This window comes from Lepidochelys kempii, chromosome 12 (genome assembly GCF_965140285.1).
Source record: "Lepidochelys kempii isolate rLepKem1 chromosome 12, rLepKem1.hap1, whole genome shotgun sequence".
NCBI classification, from domain to species: domain Eukaryota; kingdom Metazoa; phylum Chordata; order Testudines; family Cheloniidae; genus Lepidochelys; species Lepidochelys kempii.
The window spans coordinates 10,030,694-10,049,922 of record NC_136391.1 but is presented as its reverse complement, the minus strand read 5'-3'; the positions used below and the strand labels follow the sequence as shown (position 1 = coordinate 10,049,922).

Genomic DNA, 19,229 nt, shown 5'->3' with positions numbered 1-19,229 from the left:
CCTCAAGGTCAAACGCCTTATCATGGCTCGGCCATTGACTTGCACTACAGAGAAGGGTAAAGCCTTCTTCAATGAAAACACCCTTCTGTTTGCCTTACTATATTCTTCTCTTCTGGCCCACTGGGCTTCAGAATTACTGCCAAGCAGTATTACTAACTACACAGTATATGGGAATCACTTGCACTATTGCTAAACTGCAGCTGCCCCTCAACTCAGGCTCCCTCGTGCTCAATTAACTTTAGTGACCAAATTCAGATGTGGTGAATTAAATTAAATTATATGTAGACTGGTGGGGTGTGAGTTTCAGGGATGCAAGTTGAAGGGTAGATGTACACTGGAGCTGGAAGGTGTAATTGCCAGCTCAAGGAGACATACCCAAGCTAACTCTGATTGAGCTAGCACACTAAAAATAGACAAGTGGGTGTGGCAGCATAAGTGGTGAGAGGGAGCTAGCTGTCCCAAGTATGTACCTAGTGTCTTGGGTGGCATCGTCCTCAAGGCAGCTAGCACTTCCCATTGGTATTTTTAGCCGGTATGTCTCCTTGAGCTGGAAATTATACTTCCCAGCTCCAGAGCAGAAGTACCCTAAGTAAATCTGGACGGACTCTAGGAGCCTATGTGGGTAGAACACACACCTTGAGGGTGGCAGAAGAAGGTTGCAAGTTCCACTTTCTTGGGCAGCCTCTAGGCTTTGCTTGGGCTCAGCTTGACTTCATTAGGTTCTCGTCTGAATGTTGCCTGGTAACTCTACCAGCTCAGCATTGTTTATTAACTTCTAAGAAAACCTCTACTTAATGTCAGTGTTCATAGCCAGCAATCCCTGCAATCCCCGCCAGACCACTGAGGCTGGTTTTTGTCCCAGAAATCACAGCATGGGTATTTCATACTCTTCTTTAATTTATTTCCCTCTGCAGTGACCTCTGGTCTTCTGATGTGCTAATAAGTATGATCCAATGTAAAAATGGCTGAGGAGGCCATTATCTGAGGTGCCATATAAGTCATGGAGAGGGGGTGTAGGAAGAGAGACCAAGGGCATTGTACCCATGCCAGTGAGTTGGTAGCACTGATTGGTACCGATACCCTACAAATTCTTATGCAGTTCAGCACATGGCAGGATCAGGCCATAAAAAAATTACTCTTAAATCCTGGGCAGGAGTTTTTCGTAATCTGCATAGCACAGTGTAGTGCTCTCTGTCCTGACAGTAAAAGATGGAGGACAAGAAGGGTTTCAGGTTTTCTTTTTTAAAGTATAAGTAAAGACAAATATAAGAGAGACCGAATATAAGCACAGCCCGAAACTTAACATAGAAAGTCCCTGGGTGTCAATGTCATGCATCTCCATGGAGTAATGAGCTCACTTACTGTAACCAAAACAGGTTGCCATAGAAACTGTATTGGGGAAATCAGAAGCTCCTTTCTCCTGATGCATATAAAAGCCAGCAGGGTGAGAAGATGTGAGGGGGGGCAGATTTTTTTTTCAATCTGTTGAAGATTTATAGGACTGAGATACTGTTTCAAATGTTTTAAATGAGACCGCTATTTATTCATTTTAAAGCAGGGAAAACTGCCCTTCAATAAAATAGTGTTTTAAAACTCCTGCTTTATTTAATTTTTGAGCAATATTTCTGCCACAGTAAACTTATCAGTAATTGAGATGTCCAGTTGCAGATACCCTGTTCCAACCATTACTCTGAGCGTATGACTAAATCAGTGTAAGAAACGTAAAAGCCAAAGGATATTGGGTCAGTTTCATCTCGGCTGCAGCTTCCGCTGAAATCATTTCTGTACTCCAGGGATGTATTTGTCCTTGTATTTTTTACGAATCCCTCCACACATAGACAGTTATCTCTTCATATTTGGTCACCCAGTGAAGGTTAGTACATGAGCTGCAATACAAATGGGTTTCTAATGCCAGGATTCTACATGTGTGAATAGATAATAAAGAGGAAATTATTCAAACGCAAAGGGCAATATTTTTCTCTTGTATTTCCATGGAGCTCCGTTGGCATGTAGAGAGAGCAGAGCCGAATAGCTACGTCAAGGTGCACAATGATGACCAGAGGGGAGCATTTTGTTCTAAATTTGTTCTAAATTTCCAATTCTTTGAGTCACTTGGAGAAAATCAGTTAATGCTTATGGATGTTGAAAGGCTAAAATATTCCCTAGTTTACATTTCACTTCTTGGTCCATTTGGTTGCAGGACTACAGGTGTACAAATGTGCACCTATCACCTGTTTTTCAAAGTACCTGCAACTCCAGTTCATTTGAATGGAAGCTACCAGTGCTTAGCACCTCTGAAAATCAGGCCACTACTTAGCCCAACACAATCTTATGTATGTTCGCAAATTTGGGATCTGCACTGGCACACAAGAGAGAGCAAAGTATGTTTGACCGTAAACAAATACGTGCCTGCCTTCTAACTGAACAATAGGTTGGCACTTTGACTGTAAACAACAGGTCCCATCTTTTAATGAGTACAGATTCTTATATTGAGAATCAGAGCGTTGATGGTTTGGCAGATCAGAATGGGAGCCTTCAGCAAAGGGATGAACACCTTGTGATAAGAGTTTAAAGTCAATCTCACTCATTGTAGAAATGTGGGGGCATCAGCATTTCATGCCTGGTTGCCTTCAATGAATAGACGAGATTATTTAATGTTTTCCTTTTTATGGTTTTTAATGTAAATATGGCACGTGTTAGCACCAACCGAGATGAAAACTGGCTTTGTGAGGGTCAGATGTTCTCCGGCACATTCTGTTGTCATGCTGGCAGTATTCAGATGCTGCAAATTAAAACAAGAGTACCTGCTGGGTGCAGAATGCTAAAAGAAAGTCTCTTGCAGTTTTGGAAGCAGTGCAGTTTGTGGGACATAGTCATTCAGAAACTCATTTTCCTGTGCTTTGGGTAACAAACTTTTGGGTTAAATTTTCTGTTGTTTTTGCTAGTCTATCCCCTTCCCCTCTTTGTGTCTTTCCTTCTCTACAGCAGCCCCACTCACACCAGCATTTATTTATTTGGCATATGCAATCCGGTCAAGCCAAAACACAGTGTTCTTATCAATGATGTTCAAGGCAGGAAGATCTCCAGGAAATAGAGTAATTTTGCAGTCCTCAACACTATGTGTCATGGTTTGTGGCTGCCCATATTGAGATAATGGATTGTCTCTAAAACGCTTCCAAAATTCCACTGCAGCACAAATTCCATGTCTGGTATGAAACCGGTTTGGAAGTCTCCGTTGCCTTTGCGGTAAATCAAACCTGGGTTGACACTGAGTGAGGTCCGAGACAAGATAATTATTTGTCACTTTCTCTGTGGACCATGAAGCATGTCACATGTCCTTTACTGTAAATCCCTCACCCAATAAACTTATTCACAATGGGTGACGTGAGGGCAGATGACCATATGGTGCATTAAACAAGTCTTTAATTAGCAGTAGATGTGGCATATCACACAATTTTGTCACGAAATTGCTACGCTTTCCTCTCTGTGAGCACTGAGTGAAGCAATCTTGCAGAGAACCAGTAACCATGGTAGAGGAAAAGATTTAAGTGTGCCTGAAGTAATATGCATGGTGGAATTAAGTTGTGTGTTGATCCTCATTGTGTGAGACAAGCGAACCCACGCTGGAGCACAATACTCTGCCGATGAGTAACAGAGTGCCAAGGCTGAAGTGCATAATGTTTGTGTTTTGGTGCCCCATGTCGTTCTGGCCAGTTTTCCAAGCAGGTTGTTGCGTGTTTTGACCTTAGTCACTGTCTTTGTAAGATGATCAGAATATATAAGAGGTTTGTCCAATGTGACCCCTCGAAAAACTGGGTGTGAGTCATGCTTTATTTGCTGACCATTGAGAACTATGTTCAGGTCTCTGCCCGCTTGTGCATGATGTAAGTGGAAGACACTTGACGCAATCTTACTTCCACTTGATACCATGGAATATCAGGGTTGGAAGGGACCTCAGAAGGTCATCTAGTCCAACCCCCTGCTCAAAGCAGGACCAATCCCCAACTAAATCATCCCAGCCAGAACTCTATCAAGCCTGACCTTAAAAACTTCAAAGGAAGGAGATTCCACCACCTCCCTAGGTAACGCATTTCAGTGCTTCACCACCCTCCTCATGAAAATGTTTTTCCTAATATCCAACCTAAATCTCCCCCACTGCAACTTGAGACCATTACTCCTCATTCTGTCATCTGCTACCGCTGAAAACAGTCTAGAGCCATCCTCTTTGGAACCCCCTTTCAGGTAGTTGAAAGCAACTATCAAATCCCCCCTCATTCTTCTCTTCCGCAAACTAAACAATCCCAGTTCCCTCAGCCTCTCCTCATAAGTCATGTGTTCCAGTCCCCTAATCATTTTTGTTGCCCTCCATTGGCAACAATAATGGACCATAGCCACCATATTTGCGTTCAGAACACTCTCAAGTATATCAAAGGAGTGTGACTGAGTGCCGAGGCATATGTCGTCCGCATAGACAAACTTGCGAGACCCAGTAGGTCATCTGAATATAAGTCGAATAACATTGGGTGGGGAGGAGGGCATTCATTGGGTGGGGAGGAGGGCCTCCAAGCACTTGTTCTATCACCAATATGCACACAGAATTGGCGATTTCTGAAAAAACAGAGCAATCACACATATTAACCAACTTGGTATGGTTCTAAACAATTTCAGCAAAAGGCCCATGTACCAGACCATATCGTGTGGCGTGGTCAGGTCAAGGAAGACTGAACCAGTCTTCAGCTTATGTTGGAATCCATTTCAGATGAAAGTTGTAAGTGCCAGCACTCAATCACAAGTACTGTGACTGCAGCGAAAGCCAGCTTGTTCTGGTGCCAGCATGCCTTCCACAGATGGTGAAATTCTTTGCAAAATCAGGTGCTTAAGCATCTTGAAGCAGATGCTTAGAAGTGAAATTGGTCTATAACTCAAAGGCAACTGTTGGTCTTTCCCAGGTTTCAGCAAAGCAATGACCTTCGCTGGGCGCCATATTCTAGGCAGTCTGGATTCCCACAGAACTCTGCTGAAAAACCGAACGAGCCATTCCCGAGCGCGAGGACCCAATATCAAATAAGATTCTAGCAGTAAGAAACAAAATCAAAGGAGTTTAGTTTGTTTCTCCTTCCTTTTTCTCCTTCTCCTTTGCTGCTGTGATTTTCATTTTGTTGTTGCCATCAGGGTCCAACTGAAAGATATGTCCATCAAATTGCTTAATGGGTAGGATAGAGTAATTCTACATTTGCAGGCAGACTTCATGCATCACCTCCCTGGAAGCTTGGAAGGAAAGTAAATTTGCATTCAGCTTGGTTACTTTATTTGCAAATGTACTACGGATGTGGAGGGTGCTGGATTAATAGCTTTAGAAAATGAAATCCTGTAATTAGTACAAAAATAGGTACAGCATGGTCAACAGCAGGACCACATTTCTCCCTACTGCCCTGCCAGTATGCCTAGCTTTGCCCAGTCCCAAGTGTAATATAGAGAAGCTACTATATTCTGTTTTACGCCTGGCTATGCATGGCCCTAAGGGGTTGTTCTGGCAGCTAGATAGAGTATCACTGGAACGGAGGGATGCTCCAGCCATATGCATCGCCTCCCAGACACACCACTTGTACTAGCAGCTGGGAAGGGGATGAGGAGCTGGTGCATTGTCCTGTGCCACCAGAGCGAAGTGTCAGGGAGCTTGCTCTACCATGCTGAAGGCAGCTTTGTGTCAAGGGACTGGTGCTAAGGAGACTTGACTAGAGTTACCATGCGTCTGGGTTTTCCCGGACATGACCTCTGTGTTGGCAGATTTTTCAAATAAGAGGAAATGTTTGGGATTTTTCCCTGTGGAGCCAACGTTGCAGCTCGAAGAGCTGTCTCTGCACCCCGATTGGTCCCTCCCCGGCATCCGCAGTTGCTGGATCCCACCCATCCTAGCCTGCTCCTCCAGGTAAGAGGAGCTGCCGCAGGGCCTCAGAGCCCGACCAGGAGGGGTGACAGGGCCAGGGCCTGGATCCCTGCCCTGGGGAGAGGAAGAGCCCCACGGGAAGGAACTGACCAGGCTGGTGCTGCATCCAGGCCTGCGCCAGCCACCTTACCACCATGGCAGGGAGCATGGCACTGCCCCCACCTCGAGAGTGAGGCTGCAGGTGTCCCCTCCAGCACCTCCAAACACCCCCTCCCAGTACACACACACACACCCTCCAGCACTCTCCTAAACACCTTCTCCCAGTACACACACTCCTCCAGCACCCCTCCCAGTACACACACACCCCTCCGCCACCCCCAAATACCCTCTCCCAGTACACACACCCCTCCAGCACTCTCCTAAATACCCTCTCCCAGTACACACACTCCTCCAGCACCCCTCCCAGTACACACACACCCCTCCACCACCCCCAAATACCCTCTCCCAGTACACACACCCCTCCAGCACCCCTCCCAGTACACACACACCCCTCCGCCACCCCCAAATACCCTCTCCCAGTACACACACCCCTCCAGCACTCTCCTAAATACCCTCTCCCAGTACACACACTCCTCCAGCACCCCTCCCAGTACACACACACACACACCCCTCCACCACCCCAAAATGCCTCCTCCCAATACAACACACACACACCTTCACCACCCCCAAATACCCTCTCCCAGTACGCACACCCCTCCAGCACTCTCCTAAATACCCTCTCCCAGTACACACACTCCTCCAGCACCCCTCCCAGTACACACACACCCCTCCACACACCCCCTCCACCACCCCCAAATACCCTCTCCCAGTACACACACCCCTCCAGCACCCCTCCCAGTACACACACACACACACCCCTCCACCACCCCAAAATGCCTCCTCCCAATACAACACACACACACCTTCACCACCCCCAAATACCCCCTCCCAGTACACACATACCCTCCAGTTCTCCCCCCCGCCCTGGCGGTGTCCTTTGTTTGGGAACTTGAAATATGGCGACCCTAGACTTGAGAGGCATGAGAATCAGGCCCTAGATGCGACAGATTGTAGTATTTTCTACTGTTCCCTTTCCCATTTGTTTGGCAAAAGTTTTCTATCATCTCAACACCTAGCTGTGTGAAGCTTTCTTGGATGCTGACTTCATGAACTCTCACTCATTCACACCCCTACTAGCTTCTCCATTCCAAGTTTGTAACATTAAATATTTGGCAATTGCACCAGAGACTAAACTAATCTGTCTTCAGCCAGGGATGCTGAAAATGCACACCTGCTAATTACCAAAAGCTCACATCCTGCCTTGCACTTTCAGCAAATGAGTTAAAGAATCAGGTTTCTTTCAGCCTAATTGCACTTGCAAGCTATTTTGCTAATATGAATAAAGGCTCTAACTGGGCAATGCAGTACAAAATTGAGATACCAGAAGATGTGTGCACACAACAGAAAGTGTTGTTGCCTGGGTTTAGGTAGCTCAGATGAGATCTTGCAACATTTTCCCCGGTCAGGTGGGAACATTGTTAATTTCCATGACTAAATCCAGAATTCCTCTCTGTCAATTTGGAAGCCACGTAATGGCCTTCAGCAAAGCATTTTATAATGCACACTATGAAATGTGGGTAAGCACTGGAGCTCAGTGGACACAATGCTGAGGAAATGAGTCTTCAGATGGAGTAATCATAGATCACTGAAGACATCATTTTCATTTATATGCCTGTGTACGAGCCCCATATGTAAAGTTGTTTTCTTATTGTTGTATGCTAAGGAGATTTCAATAATAATCCAAAAAATTTGTCTGAGTAAATTATCTCACTATTCTGTATAAAATCGCAGAGATGATCTAAAAATTATATAGAGGGCTATAAAATGAAGTCCAACAGCAAAGATACCAAGAGACACATCATTACGCATTTTAAAAAATTTCCGTCTCTTCTTGCCTAATATCCTGAATATTGACAGGGTATTATTTAGGGACTGACAGTGGAATTATTCAACACATTGTAATCACATGTCTCTTTTGGTACCCTTGCCATTGTTCTCTATTTTTAACTAGTGTCTGCTTTTGGGACCATCTGTCAGATGCATTTGTCATCCCCCTATAGAAATCTTGAAATATCAAGGATATAGTAGCTGATCTCAGGGACAATAGCAGGCTGGAAATTGCTCCCTTGACAATTAACTCTGCTCCATGTCTGGTTGTATTCCCTTTTACAGACTAACAACTTCAAGGTGGCAGTAGACCATTATCAGAGTTGAAATATCCACAGCGGCCTGGGTGTTTCATTTTATGATACACTGATTTCATAGAATCATAGAATATCAGGGTTGGAAGGGACCCTAGAAGGTCATCTAGTCCAACCCCCTGCTCAAAGCAGGACCAATTCCCAGTTAAATCATCCCAGCCAGGGCTTTGTCAAGCCTGACCTTAAAAACCTCTAAGGAAGGAGATTCTACCACCTCCCTAGGTAACGCATTCCAGTGTTTCACCACCCTCTTAGTGAAAAAGTTTTTCCTAACATCCAATCTAAACCTCCCCCACTGCAACTTGAGACCATTACTCCTCGTTCTGTCATCTGCTACCATTGAGAACAGTCTAGAGCCATCCTCTTTGGAACCCCCTTTCAGGTAGTTGAAAGCAGCTATCAAATCCCCCCTCATTCTTCTCTTCTGCAGGCTAAACAATCCCAGCTCCCTCAGCCTCTCCTCATAACTCATGTGTTCCAGTCCCCTAATCATTTTTGTTGCCCTTCGCTGGACTCTCTCCAATTTATCCACATCCTTCTTGAAGTGTGGGGCCCAAAACTGGACACAGTACTCCAGATGAGGCCTCACCAATGTCGAATAGAGGGGAACGATCACGTCCCTCGATCTGCTCGCTATGCCCCTACTTATACATCCCAAAATGCCATTGGCCTTCTTGGCAACAAGGGCACACTGCTGACTCATATCCAGCTTCTCGTCCACTGTCACCCCTAGGTCCTTTTCCTCAGAACTGCTGCCTAGCCATTCGGTCCCTAGTCTGTAGCTGTGCATTGGGTTCTTCCGTCCTAAGTGCAGGACCCTGCACTTATCCTTATTGAACCTCATCAGATTCCTTTTGGCCCAATCTTCCAATTGGTCTAGGTCCTTCTGTATCCTATCCCTCCCCTCCAGCGTATCTACCACTCCTCCCAGTTTAGTATCATCCGCAAATTTGCTGAGAGTGCAATCCACACCATCCTCCAGATCATTTATGAAGATATTGAACAAAACCGGCCCCAGGACCGACCCTTGGGGCACTCCACTTGATACCGGCTGCCAACTAGACATGGAGCCATTGATCACCACCCGTTGAGCCCGACAATCTAGCCAGCTTTCTACCCACATTATAGTGCATTCATCCAGCCCATACTTCCTTAACTTGCTGACAAGAATACTATGGGAGACCGTGTCAAAAGCTTTGCTAAAGTCAAGAAACAATACATCCACTGCTTTCCCTTCATCCACAGAACCAGTAATCTCATCATAAAAGGCGATTAGATTAGTCAGGCATGACCTTCCCTTGGTGAATCCATGCTGGCTGTTCCTGATCACTTTCCTCTCATGCAAGTGCTTCAGGATTGATTCTTTGAGGACCTGCTCCATGATTTTTCCAGGGACTGAGGTGAGGCTGACTGGCCTGTAGTTCCCAGGATCTTCCTTCTTCCCTTTTTTAAAGATTGGCACTACATTAGCCTTTTTCCAGTCATCCGGGACTTCCCCGGTTCGCCACGAGTTTTCAAAGATAATGGCCAGTGGCTCTGCAATCATAGCCGCCAATTCCATCAGCACTCTCGGATGCAACTCGTCCGGCCCCATGGACTTGTGCACGTCCAGCTTTTCTAAATAGTCCCTAACCGCCTCTATCTCCACAGAGGGCTGGCCATCTCTTCCGCATTTTGTGATGCCCAGCGCAGCAGTCTGGGAGCTGACCTTGTTAGTGAAAACAGAGGCAAAAAAAGCATTGAGTACATTAGCTTTTTCCACATCCTCTGTCACTAGGTTGCCTCCCTCATTTCAGTGCATGGTGCGTGCATTTCAATTACATTCTGGCTAGAATTTGTAAAAGAGCTTAGCTCCCATTTAGGGACCAAAATAGGTGGCCAGATTTTGAGCCTGTTGAATGCTGGGTTCTGTTTAAAATTTGACCGTAAGTGTCACAATGGGAGGTGATGGATGTTCAGCACTTCAAAATCTGCTCATTGTTTAGTTGTTTAAGTGTGAGCTGAGCTCTGCTGAAAATCTGGCCTGGATTGTGGGGTGCTGAGCAGTTGAAAATTTGACACATGATCTACATGATATATCACCAGAAAGTATCTATTATGTCTTGAACAGCCTCTCATAGAGATCATTCAAAATATTTGTCAGGTTAATGAATAGGAGGACGGAGAATGGGCATTTAGCGTGTCTTTGAAGAATTGAGAGTCACTGTTGTCCAAAATTTACTGTATAATCTAGTATTTGCCAACTGGTAGTTCATCTGATTGTCTTTAGTGGACATTCACATCTCCATGAAAACTCCCATCCATCTCTCAAATTGCAGGACAATGCCAACTTCACTATTTTTACGCACAGATCTGTATTCTAATTACCGTGTATTATTCCGAAACAATATATCTGCTTATGGTGCTTCTCTCTAGCTGGTCTTTCCTTAGTGCTGTTGAGTAGTAGCGAATCCTCTCTTTCAGACATTCCTAATGGTTTCCACGTTTCATTTAGCAGGCATTGCTAAAACTTCCTCGGGATGCACAGTGAACATACATTTGTACAGCTTTGAGAAGTGTTTTAAGTTTTTTAAGAAGTGAATTCTATAATTTGAAGTCTAAAAGTAGGTTAAATGATAATGACTTTGGGCACATGAGATATTTGCAGCCTATCTTACAAGTTGTTGCACATGGATTTATGTCCATTGCATCCAGCATTGGAACATGCAGCTAACCTCAATCTCACTTCAGTGCTTTTCTCTGTTGGTTATTATTATTATTATTATTATTATTAGCATTATTTTTTTTTTATTTATTTATTCAAAGAGCAGAAAGAGAAAGTTTCTAGGATTACATTGAAATATACTGTACATTCTGCCACTTTTAGAAAAGTTATGGATTCACAGAGGAAGAAAAAAAACATGCATGCAGTGTTAGCCTGTTAGTCTAGAATCACGGACACTAGTCTCTTCAATTCGTGCCTTGCGATAAAAAGAGTGTGATAGATTTACCCATGATTCCATCCCTGTGCAACTGCGTCCATTGTGCAAACCATTGCTGATTCCCACGTTGTTTAATACTTTGTCTCACACAGCAATTAATAGCCCACTCTGAGTGGTGGTAATGTCCTTGTCTGTCTGCATTTAACCTCCCAGGTGATGGTAGAACAGATCATGGAGGAGCATAGAAAAACGAGGGGGCAAGGCTAAAGAATAGTACTTTGTGTTGGGTGCATTGTATGCGTGCTAATACTCTCAAGTAGAGATTGAGATAGTGGAAGAAGAGATGGTCAGACCAGCAGTTCTCAAACTGTGGTCCACAGAACCATTGCTGAGAGTGAGAGGAGAGCTGGCAGTTCACATGACTCTGGTCTACATCCTTGTTATCAGCTGCTTTATTCCAAAAAAAGGGAGCCGGGGTACCTGTCCTGGGGAAGGATCTAAGCTAGGAGGTGCTGCTGCAAGAGAACAGGAAACACACAGAAGAGGGGAGGAGGTGTCAGAGAAGCCGGTTCAGAGGACATAGAGGAGTAGATAAGAGAGGGAGATAGAATGAAGAGCCAGTCTGGTTAACTCTTTTTCTGGAAAGGACAAAACACTCCTTGCACTGGATTCTTAACAATACACAAGCACTTTTCTAATGTTAATGTGCCATGCCCCAAGTGCTGCAGTTGTCACAGGGATCTTGTGGGATATGAGTGGGAGGTGAGGTGTCCTGCACCACGACACATGGGAGGAGAGGAGGCTCGTGTGACTGCAAATGGGAAACAGGGTGTCCACACGACAGTCTGAGACCTGCTCCTTGCAGTGCACTCGTTGAAGAACTCCTGGAGTTGCCAGTATGGGAGTGTAGGGGAAGGAAAGTGGGTTTTGAGGAGATAAAGGGATGCTTGGCACAGTGGAAGCGGGATGTCATTCCAGGCATAGGGTTCAGCTTGAAAAAAGCATGAATGGGAGAGTGGGAGGAGAAGACAAAGGGAGCCAAAGGATGGGTTGAAGAGCAGGAAGAGGGGAACTGAGAGAGTATCTGGGCCCCTGTGATGAAGTGGGAATATTTTACAATATTTTTGAGAGGCCAATTTGTGCCTCAGTTTCCCCTATGTGCCTTGGGTGCAAGGGGACTGTTTGATCTCCCCGCAGGCTGAGACACATAGGTATGGGTATTGCCTAGCTGTCTGGGCCTTAGTTTCCATATCAGTGAAACATCTAGGAAGACAATGGCAAATCCAATCCCCAGCACACTGACACCTAGCAACCAACGATCCAGAGGGATATGGATTTCCCCGCTGCTCCTTAGGGAAGCTGAACAGCAATCCCCCAACTCCAGGCAAAAAGACTGGAGATATGTGAGGTGTTGGGTAAGAGCTGGCTGCTGGAAGGAGTCAGGGCTCATGCTTGGAGTTTGACAAAGGAGATCAGACAGAGACACAGACAAAGCTTGAACCCAAGGGTTCACTACAGCTTGGCTGAGCTCTGGGCTAACCAGAATGGACTCTGCTTTAACCTTCAGTTCCCTGTGTTACCCTAGGCACTTCCTATGCTGTGTTTCAGTTAATAAATAAATGCTGCTCTTTTGACAATGCTGCGTGAGTGTCACTGCAAATGTTTGGTGAGGTGCATCAACCCCTGAAGAGTGGACAAGTCTCCATCAGGGGTCTGTCTCAGTTGGACTTGCTGAACGGCGCTCATGGTGCGAGTGAAGCAGGAGTGCTGCAAGCCTAGAGGTCCAGTCAAAGAAGGCAGTGAAGCTTACCCAGGAGGAAAAGCAAGACCCCCAGTGGGTCTGGCACACTGCAGGAGTTCCTCCTGGAGACCATTCCAAAGTTGGGGCCATAGCACCAGTCCTGTGGATTCGTTTAAAAGTGAGAGCAGGGCAGTTGATCTGTATGTGGAAAGAGACCGGGAGGCAGGAGAAGGGGGAGTGACATGTCAGAGCAGCAAGCAGGGAGAGAATACTGCATTGACTGAAAGCGGACGAGATGGGAGAGGAGGTTACAATGATCTTGGTAAGAAAGGACCATGATGTGATCCAGTTTTGGCAGTCGGCAAGGAGGAGGGGGAAGATAAAAAACATGGAGAAATGACAAGATTTGTCAGGAGCCTGGGTGTGAGGGGAGGCCAGAGAGAACCCTGGGGCTGAGTGTTCAAGGAGAAGCACAAAAGGGAAGCTCAAGAAGGCATGGCGGGGAGACAACGTTCTCCCTCTGCAATAGATAGCAAGAGCCATTGTATTTGTGAGAGTATGTTAAGAGAACATCCTCAGTAACTCTCTTAAAAGATGCTTTTGAGCAGGGCATTTCCTAGCCACTAATTCAGGTGGGGCAGGGTAGCTTCAAGTGTGTAGGGATGTGGGTTTTACAGCCCTGGAGCCTGAAGCTGTTTGTCCACAGAACGGGCAATAGCAATGCAGACTTCCCCGGATTACCCCCTCATTGTGCTTCCCCACGGAGTCGTTCAGGCACCAAGTCCACTCAATCCTTGCCGAGTCTGCCACAAAGAGAGCCAATTGCGCAGATCCTTTGCGTGTTATGGACGCACTAGTCTGGGCGGAGGTCACGTCATTTCACACAGGCCTTTGATTAGGTTTTTGTTATCAACTTTGTTTATGTTGCAAACGACAAATGAAATGGCTGACCTAGGGGTGTGAGTATTCCATTACCAAACCCTGGAGACATCCAGAAATTGAATGGTACTTTAGGCAAAAAGCTTACTTAATTTTTGAACATTATTTTTTTCTGTTGCTATCAGGCAAATACACTGAATCTGTGAGTTGTTCTTTGGTTGGTTGGTTGGTTTTTTATGTACAATATGGCAGTTTTGCTTATTGCCAGTAAGGGGGGCTTATCAGAAGTGACGTAGTATCATACATTTCTAAATATACTACACAAAGCTCTCAGGTAAGTGAGGCAGGCATTGGTAATTATGTATTCAAAAGAAAGGAGCCTGCAAACTATCAGGAAAAAATTCCAAGTGCTGTGATTCTCTGTGTAGTGTTTCTTCCACATTCTGTCATGGCTCCACCCCTTCTCTAGATTTCAGGAACATCCACTATATCTGTTTCTCCCCCCTCTCCCCTCATTGCATGGGGCAGGGGTACAAGCTCCAGGGAAACCTAGAGAAATGGGCTGGGGGTGGGAGTGAGAGACCACGGCACTCCAAAACGGAAAGACTGGGTGGAAGAACTTAGAGAACCTCCACCTTCAGCATAAAAAACCAGATTGATGTTGCTCAGAAATAGCCTTCATGCCACTTGCATCTTTCCTGGAAAGGAGTCCCACTGGATGCTGGGAGGCTGTGGAAGATAATGGTAGTGAGATAGAGGACACAGAGAGAGAGTCCAGAGAAACTACACGAGTGTGGGGGCAAGTGTTGCCCTGCTTTATGTGGTATGTGACAGGGGGCTTGGGTCTAGGTTTGTTGACAGCCTGTCTTGTCTATCCCTTGACTTACAGTAGGACCTAGTCACTGTCTTTAGCCGGAAAATAGAGAGCCATGAGGGATCTCTCAATACCTATCTGGTCTTGTTTTACATTTAAAAAACCTTCAAGTTGTTCAGCTCTGGGATGGCCCAGGAGTCTAGGGCAAGCTGTTGAGCAAGGGGTCTGAGACTTCAGGCTGGCAGGGCCCGGGGGTGCTGTGAAAACACCACATTTGGACCCCTGAGGAAGGCAGCACCTTCTAACCCATCCCCCTCCAAGGCCCACAGTCAAGCCAACCCTTCCTTCTGGGTATGGTTTCCTCAAGCGCTCATCAGTGGTGCATCTGCAGTAAGTCAGCCAGTGCGGGGGCTGAAGAAGCCTGAGAGAGGAGTGTTGCACTCCTTTCCTCAGACAGAGAGTAAATGGAGATGATCCGAGAAGTGAATCACCCACACGTATGCCAGAAAAGAACATGATTGTACTGGGGCAGGCAGCAAGGCAAAGTCTGCCGGCACGACTCCATTAAACTGGAAGTCAGTCAAAAAGCCGCAGAAATGGCTGTGTAAAAATCTTTCCCTTTGGTCGGGTCCCAGAATAGTTATGGAACCCCTCCCCCTCTCTCCTGCAATGCCATTTTATGGACGCTTTTCAGAGGAGGCGGGTACGTGAAGAGAAAGCGATTTGCTTGAAAAAACTTGAAAAACTTGTGACTGTTGCTCATTCTCAACATATTTAACGTGACGGGAAAACATTTAGGAGCTGGTGAGTGGGCTCTTGCAATATATGCTAATTGTGACTTGACCGAGTGATGGAATGTGCCGACGCTATCACTTCCAAGCTGAGTTTACACAACTCCCTTCCATGGGGCCAATGTTAACACTGAGGCACTCTTTCATAGCTGAAGCTCTTGGAATTTGTTCTTCTTGTCCCGCAAACTGTGGAAACATTTGTATGCAACATTTTTGACCAATAATTGTGTCCACATTATTCTGCCAGGATGTATCAGTGTAAGGTACTAAGCATGGAATTCAGATGGCTATATTTTATCTAATCAATATTGAAATGAGGTTATTTCTTTGTAATACAGTAGTACCTGGGGAGGACACCAATGAGATGTGCTAGGCATTGAACAAACACATTAGGGAGACCCTGTCTCGATGAATTTACAGTCTAAACAGACAAGACAGACCAAGGATTGGGAGAAAAGTATTCTCCTCCTCCACATTTTGCAGAAGGGTAACAGGGGCATGCAAAAATTAAGTCATTTGCCCAAGCCAAGGACACACGAAGTCTGTGGCAGAACTGAGAATAGAATCCAGTGTGTCTGAGTCCAGTCCCTTGGCCTGATGACTTTACTTCCCATAAGAAGTAGATCTTTTTTGCTACAGTGTATTCTTTGAAGAGCCAGGCTTCCAAATTGAACATTGTGGGTCAGTAAACTGATGACTAGAACAGAGTAAATTGTGAGGAAAAACTTACCATGAATATTTATTAGTTTTCAAATGGGAATGTCAGTTCAATCCATTCAGGTTTTATTTCCTCAACCATTCAAGGGGTCAAGCTTTACATACTCATGAAAAGCTAATTATGAGCTTGAATATTCTAAGTACTGCATTTGGGATGGTAATTCTTCTATGCATGTTAGTTAGTGATGTTATCCAATCAGGGAACAAAAAAAAAAAAAAAAAAAGCCCATGTCCTAGGTTACTAACCAGTTGGGAACAATTTTTGTAATGTGAATATTAGATATTTTCAATTAACCGTCAACCAGATATTCAGATAGTGGAAAAATTGCAAAAGAATTTCATGAACAAGTTGGAATAACAGATTGTGACCGGAGGCCCAGGGGAGCCAACTGCGGTCACTCAATTAGGGTGAACTGCAAAGAATGGGGCAGACAATCCTCAAAGCTGGTGGATATTCCAAAACTTAGATTTACCAAGCCAGCACAAAACAGCTTCTATAATATCTCACTGGTTACTCAGAAGACAACAACACAGTTCCCTTAAAGTAACCCAGCCGTAGGCCTCCATCCAGACACCCAAGTCAAATATGATAAGGATTACTGAAAATCTTATTCATCATATAAAAAAGTTCTGCCAGTCCCAAAGGATCAGACACATTACCTCCAGGTTAATGAATATTCCAGATCTTACCCAAATACACGCTTACAGCCAATTCTTATTAACTAAACTAAAATTTATTAAAAAAGAAAAGAGAGAGAGAATTGGTTAAAAGATCAGTATACATACAGACATGAGTTCAATTCTTGAGATTCAGATTCATAGCAGAGATGGTGAGCTTTGTAGTTGCAAAGAGTTCTTATAGAATTAGTCCATAGGTTATAGTCCAATGTTTATATCCAGGCTGGTCCAGTGAGAACTGGGATCTCAGTCCTTATGGTTTAGGCTTCCCCTGCATGAAGCGTCAAGCAGATCTGAGATAAAAAGGATTGGGACCCAAACATCTTTATACTTTAAGAAGTTTCAGGACTTCTTGTGACAGCTCAGAGTCCTTCGGTGAACAATAGGCACTCATGGGGACTTTGAAGTGGACCCATTTCCTGAGCATCACCAGTAATTATCCACACAGATTAACATAAGGCAATTCCCTGTTTTTCCACCATTAGCAGATGATTTGCTGTACCTTTCAAAGAGAGATGAATACAGGGATATCTTATGGTTACAGTTCATTTAAATGTTAAGATGTCCTTTTGATCTCTGAATTAACAGAATACAGCATAGACAGAGACTGATTACATTGTTGACCTCTACTAATATATATGTAAAACACAAACATTATTTCCCCATATGTCTTTAAGGTTGTTGAATTTGAGTCATTTATCCTGCTGGACGCTTAACTCTTTCTGGCCATGTGTCATATTTCAGGAATATGTCATGAACAGGAAAGAAGGGTGAAATCTGATGAATAATGGAGGGAACATTATTTACTTGGTTCTAGATATGGCACAACACTGACTTCTCAGTAGAATACAGTATCACGGGGTCTGTTCAGAAAATACTCACTCTGCTGTTTCCTGACTTATCAGCGAGCTCTTTAAAAAAAAATAAAATAAATAATCACAACCCCAAACTGCCTCCTGACTGTTTTGGGGAATAAGTGTTGAGTGTGTCTCGTGGTGTCACATATTATTGATTGATTATCAGTATTCAGACAACTACTTCAATATTTTCACAAATTTTAGCATAAATATTTGTCTATGTCAAAAGTTCCTGTCATCCATTCCAGGGAGCAAATGCATTTGCAACTGGAATCGGTTCTGAATGATTTATTAACCAGAAAAAATGGACTGAATTTGTAATGAAAATTATTCAAAATAAATAGTTCAAGAAGCTCTGCTTATCAAGCACATCCTGGTCTTCAAATAGACTTCTCATTGAAAGCATCTGTTTGCCATCAGCGGAGTTAAGCGCATGTGTATGATTGCGCTCATTTCATAAATCACCATTTAGATGCATGTTTTGGGACAATAACACAAATGTAACTAATTGCACTGGGTTCAGTGAGTCTAATAAAAGACTTTTTGAGCCCCAAAAGTGAATTCTGGATCCATTTATTTTAATCCTTTTCCATTCTCTGTGTACCAAATAGAGATTTTTTTTCTCCATCTCACATACAGTTTACAGCTTCTTGCAATGATTCATAAAAGCCACATGACTTTCATGACCTTCATATAAGCTCATATAATAAAAAGGAATACACATTTCCTATGTGCTGGTTAAGGCTTCTTTTTTAAAATGCGTGTGTCCCTAGAGATGATTTAAATGTTAAATTCCCCATCATAGCTGATGTAATATTGCTTATTGTAAACATTTTAAACAAGCCACCCCAGAGGTCTGCTCTTCAGAGGAAGTAGGAAAAAGCCCATAATACACCTGGTCTGTTGTGGAGGGTTTGCACATAGGTGGAGACAGAAGGAATTCCTTCCTGTTTTCTGCAGCAACTAGTGCATCTCTTGCTTGTTTTGATCGAGCCCAAGTTTTCTGAACTTAAGGACACACTGTAAGATCCATCTCTCTTTTCTCAAGCTTCTGCCTGGGAGATGAGGGGAAGAGAGGTGGGGAGGTTGACTTTCAGTTCATTTGGTTGGATGTGCCCATTTTTTCTTTTATACCTCCATCCCTAAGAGTTGTATGTGGTGGTCATAGCTGTGTGTGTGCCCTGAAACTTCTGCAATATCAAAAGATAAAGGGAGGATTTTCAAAAGTGCTCAGCCCTGGCCTAACGCTGCTCCCAGTGCAGTCAATGGGAGTTGTACTATAGACTTCAAAGGGAGCAGAGTTAGATTGCTGCTGTGCACTTGTGAAAATACTGTAGTTCACTGGACACTGAATTTGTAGCCAGATGGAGGAAACAAGAGGCTTTTGATTTGCTGAGGTCCTGTCCTATCACCGTTCAGCAGGGCATGTCATGGCAAATGCCATAAAACCTCAGAGTTATGAACACCAGAGTTACTAACTGATCAGTCAACCACACACCTCATTTGGAACTGGAAGTACGGAATCCAGCAGCAGAGATGACTAAAAAAAAAGAAAAAAAAGAAAAAGAAAATACAGTACAGTGTTAATGTAAACTACTAAAAACATAAAGGGAAAGTTTAAAAAAAAAGTTTTGACAAGGTAAA

General features: G+C 44.3%; 1 protein-coding gene across 11 annotated transcripts in view; it reads left to right on the top strand.

The window, feature by feature from the left end:
• NECAB2 (N-terminal EF-hand calcium binding protein 2) overlaps window positions 1-19,229 on the top strand; it is a 368,324-nt gene that overhangs the window by 295,281 nt on the left and 53,814 nt on the right. The gene's annotated exons all lie outside the window — the stretch shown is intronic.